Here is a 5,467-nt window from a genome sequence, read left to right on the forward strand (position 1 = left end):
GCGTCCTCCTCCCTGGTTACATTTTACTCCAAACGTGACCGTTTCAACGTTATTATCAGAAAAAAATGACCGTTTCAAAGTAGCAAAAATTAAATAAAGGAAATTATAATTTAAATGATTATATTACAAGGATACCAATGGGACACTAGTAGAAACATTAATAAGGGTGAAATTTCTGACTTTCATGAGGGATAGGGTGGTCATTTTACCCCTTTATGTCTGGGTGTAAGTTTCCCACCCCATCACTTTAGACTGTTTTTTCTGTTCTCTTAAACAACTTTGACTAAAAGACTGTTTTGTTTTAGTTTATGTTTTTCAATTATTCACCCATAATATGGATGTAATTTATTGTTAAATAAGTGAACTAAGAAGTTGTAACCTTCTTTTAATTGTCCCTCATTATCATCAAAAGTAATTTAAAACAAAAGTGAAAAAGGATTTTTAAAAAATATATGCTATTTAATGCAATATTTATGTGAAATAACAGTTTTCTAGTAAGAAAAAAAATTGTTATTTTAAAAATACAAAAACAGTATGTTTAGTTCAAGATTTTCATTATCATTATTATTAGGGCAAAGGTTAGGTACGCCACCAGCTTTCTTGGGGTTGACGGCTCAACCAATAGGAGGATTGGGATGAGAGGGGATAGCCGGATGAGAGACTTTTCCAAAGGGAAGACGAGGGAGATAGATACAGATCCTTTTCTCTTATTATTATTGGAGGTGGACGTTGGGTAACTACTGATAATGCCATCCTTTCTTACTTGGTTTTCTTGCGAGCATCCTTCATTGTGTAGAATTTATTCTTGTTCTCCATAATATGGAAAAGAAGACTTCTTGTTTTGGCTTCTAAGACATGGTGTTATGCAATTTTGAAATGAAATATTGCTGCTATATCCTTATTTTGTAGATGTATTCAAGGTTATCAACTTTTGGATTAGAATATGTTTTAATTCTACTCCTTTTGGAACTGGTTAAAGATTACTATGTTTAAATTAATGAGCTTAGAAACCAAAGATGATAATTGAATTCAGGGTGAGGGTTCACTGAATGGCAGCGTGACCCTTGTGTTATCGCGGGAATCAATGGAAGCGTGTACAAAAGCATCATAGTTGTGGATTTCTGTCTTTCATTAAGGGAAGGGGTGGTCATCTTGCCTCAGTGTCTAGGGTAGGAGCCACACTACCTTCCAAGCTAAAGTACATGTCAATCTGGTGCAAGAAAAGCCTAGATTGTATAGGGTTTGAAAAGACCACACTACCCTTCCCTTTGACTTGCACTAAATATACTCTTGTGTGTTCTTCTATTGGTTAGTCTGATGTTTCTTATGCCAGACTAGGAGGGTTCCCTCTCCCTCAATTTATTTAGGGGAATATGTATTAGCTCTTGAAAATCTTAGAGCGAGTAGTCGTAAGCCATTTTCTTAATAGCTAGCTAAATATTCCCAAACTATTTTGCACATCAATAACCATCTACTTTCATAAATGTATTGAGGCAGGAGAGAGAAAGATAACAGTTAAATGGGTGGTAGGGTTCCTACACCAACCTATAATTTTCAGGCCACAAGTACTAGATTTGTATCTACATTTAGTGGATATATTGTACCCCCATCACTTAATCATATATTAAATTCCACATATCAATCTAATTTTTCCCACTTGTCATTATAATAATGCAAACTTTACTAAAAAAATTTATAATAATATGAAAAAAAATGTTATAAGAGAAAGGACAATAGAACAATCCCTGGCCGAGTGACTATTACGCTAGCACGCGGGGCATCAAAGGGTAGGCGAAGGCATCAAATTCAAGGGGCAAGGCGGTCTTTTCATGCTCGGCTATGTCTGCGCATAGATAACGTAATCAGGACTGCTCTTTTTGCGTAAAAGAAATTAGGAAACATGTATGTTTGGATGGCAAAATGTAAAATAAAAAAGGAATGGCCTAATATATGTTGGATCATACAATTGAAATAGATTATCAAATTTGGCAAACAATAGATCCAAAAGATTTTTATTTTTTTGAAATAGATCCAAAGGATTTACTATTCTAACTTTTAAAATTCGAAATCATCTTATCCACATGATAAAAAATTGAGGCTTGTTGAAAAAATTCTCACAAAAAACGTATAGGAATTTTTTTCCTTATAATTGAATGCTTGCCGATATGGCAAAAGACCTAATGTGGATCCATAGCATTGGAATTTTTTCATCCTAAAAATTGAGAATACGGATCAGATCGATGCGTATATTAGTCACTTTTGCCTTTACTTTTTCAAAAAAAAGGTACATTATCTTTACGATTTTACCCCTTATATGATACTTGTAACTGATCTAGATCAATCGGGTACTATTATCAGCTGAGGCTAATACCAATACAATATGACCAATATGGGCGATCCAAAACCAATACTTGAAACCATGGCTGCAGCAGACTTTGTGATATCCGAGCTTGAATGATTTGTGATATCCGAGCTTGAATGATGAATAAAAAAGATAACAAAAAGTGCGCTTATTAGTATTTCTCACAAAATTGTTATAGGATCTATGTGAGTCAACTCATAAATATGTTACTTATTAAAGCCTATAATTAGTATATTTTTCTTTGAAAAACGAGTTCTGAAGTTCATGTGTTCACTTAGGCTCTCTTTGCTTAGATCAAAAAGTATTTTTTATAAACATCAGTTTGTTATTACAAAATTATGTGGTCTGTCCATTATCTTCTTTTTTTTTATTATTATTTACTTATTATACATGATAAGAAATTGTGTTTTGACATGATAGAATGAGAAAAATAGTCTATGTTAATATCCTACATAGGTAAGAACTTTATGATTGATTTATCTGAACGAAAAAAAAATAAAAAATGATCGAACAAGATACAATCATATATTTTTTATATTTTATAAAACAATATTCATAAAGTTACATAAATTGTTTTCTATTCCATTGTATTATATTTCCACAAAATATCTAAATACCTTTGTTTTGTTCACATGCAATTTTCTTTTACCTTTAAGATAAGTCATGTAAGAATATTGATTCGTTGAAATGAGGATGTTCAAATGAGAGCTTGTTTCTTTCTTCCCACGCTTTTTTGATACGTATATGTTCTTATCTTTTTTTTTTTTTTTTTTTTTTTCTTTTTTTTATAATACACTCTTTATTAGTAATAAAGTTGTTAAGTTGTTCCCATTACATAAGTGCATCATCACTTGTTGCTAATGCACTCACAAATATTTACACAACACACACAAGAAAAAAAAAAAAAAAAAAAAGAACAAAAGAAGCACTTGCAAATTAAGAATATTCAAGTAATAACCTCATGTATCTTCTAAAGTCAAAATAAGCACTCTTTGTACTTATCATGTAAGCCTACGTTCTATTCAAATATTGAATGTCTAGCCAATTGCTTTGTTTATTATTTATGTGATATTTGTTTCTTTATTATTAAAAATAAATAATAATAAAATAAAAAATACTACATAGTCGCATCCCCTATGCTCACACATAAAGGGAAAAATGATCGCCTCACCCCTCATGTTGGATTCCCCCTGTGAATCCCCTCATTGGACCTTGCACTGGTGCAAGGGCCACATGATTAGGCAGAGTTCTTCTTCCTTATTTTTTATTAATAAAATTTATTGAGCATATAGGGGCCTGAAGTAGTTTAAACTTTTTCATTTATTAATCGATAACATGATACATCACCACTCCTTGAAGAGAACAACTAAATTATAAGCAAAGGACTTTGATATCTTTTCTTTTTTTTTTTCGGAGGGTGGGGGATGATAGAAATAGACTTCTATATCGAAGAGATATGAATACATTTGTTTTTTAACCCCAAATTTGGGGTAAATACAACAAATATGATATCCTTGCTTAAAAAATTCAAAAGTGATACTAGGTTGAACATAATTGTTAAGTCCATTCAAAATCTATAAATATATATAAGATGAACGAGTCCATTTACTTGGAGTCTTGGATCATGTTTTTGGGATTCCCGTTTTCAAGAAATTAAATAAAAATACTCCTTTTTTTTTTCTGTCTTTTTAGCTACAAAAAATAAATCCACCTCCAAAAATATCTCATTCTCAATTTTCCCTGTCATTCCACTTTATTAGGAATGTTGAAAGGCTGGAATTTTCTGAAATTTGTGTTTAATCATATGAAAATCTTGTTGTAACTAAGGTTGATTATAATAAGATTGTGATCTTACTTTTTTGCCCTTTTAGTATAACATGTTTTTTTTTTTTCAATGAGAGTAAACCCTATGATTTTACATATATAGTGAATTAAATAATGTCTTAGATGACTTTTAATATTATTTAATTTTTATTTTCACCCTCACATTACATAATTTTTGAGAACAAGGCAATGAGTAATTAAGAGAAAGTTACATATTCATAGTCCATCACTTTGTTGTGGAGAAGTTGCTCTAATTATATGTGGCATTGCATGAAAGGGTATTGAGTAGATGCCTATATTCTTTATCTTGAGGCATACTAAGGCTGTGTTTGGTGACATTTCTGGAGACATTTTGGGCCCGTTTGATAACGTTTCAAGAAATGGAACAAAAAATATTTGATAAAATTGTTTTATTTAACTTGTTTTCAGAAATAGAAATTGAAATTTCTATCTATTTATGGTTCAAGAAACGACCCAGGCTCCGTTTCTGGAAACGACTCGTGGCCATTCTTTTCGCTGGTTACTATCGACTTCCAGAAACATGACTATCAAACACCTTCAATTCTGTTTATGTTTCTAGAAACGGAAATTTATGTTTCTACTATTTCTTAAAACAAAAACGGCAGAAACATTATCAAACGGGCCCTTTATGTAAAAAAACAGAAATTTCAGTTTTTGTGTCAAAATGCTTTATTTATTTATTTATATTTTTTTTAACGAAACTGGAACGGAATTACCTTTTGTCGTTCCATCAATTCTCATTTCTATCTTATTCTTTTTTTCACTTTTTGTTAAAAAAAAAAAAAAATGAAACACACCATAAATGCACCAAACGCTTTATTGAGAATAAAAAAAAAAAAAATCCAGAAACGTTTTTCTAGAATGTTACCAAACGCATTGAATCTCTAGAAGGCAGAAACTTTTCATGCATATAAATAAAAACCATTGTAATAACTTTGAAGGAATACCATTGTAATAACTTTCGAGCAATAAATTAACAGATTAAACATAACATTAATGACCAAATTCATCCCTAATGGATTTTATAGCCCTTATTTTTTGTCCTTTGCGACTCTCTCTCTCTCTCTCTCTCTGGGTTATTACTTACTAGGAAATTCAATATTCCCACCTTATTAAGAATGTTACATATCTCTGCTACTGCCCAATAGATGATCAGTCATTTTCTTCTTCTTTTATTTTATTTTTCTTATTGAAGAGGAGCATTCTATGAGTTCTTAATTCTTAGCATTAAATTAAAGATTCATGTTTTACTAAAAAAAT

The sequence above is a fragment of the Macadamia integrifolia genome, chromosome 11 (assembly GCF_013358625.1).
Source record: "Macadamia integrifolia cultivar HAES 741 chromosome 11, SCU_Mint_v3, whole genome shotgun sequence".
NCBI classification, from domain to species: domain Eukaryota; kingdom Viridiplantae; phylum Streptophyta; class Magnoliopsida; order Proteales; family Proteaceae; genus Macadamia; species Macadamia integrifolia.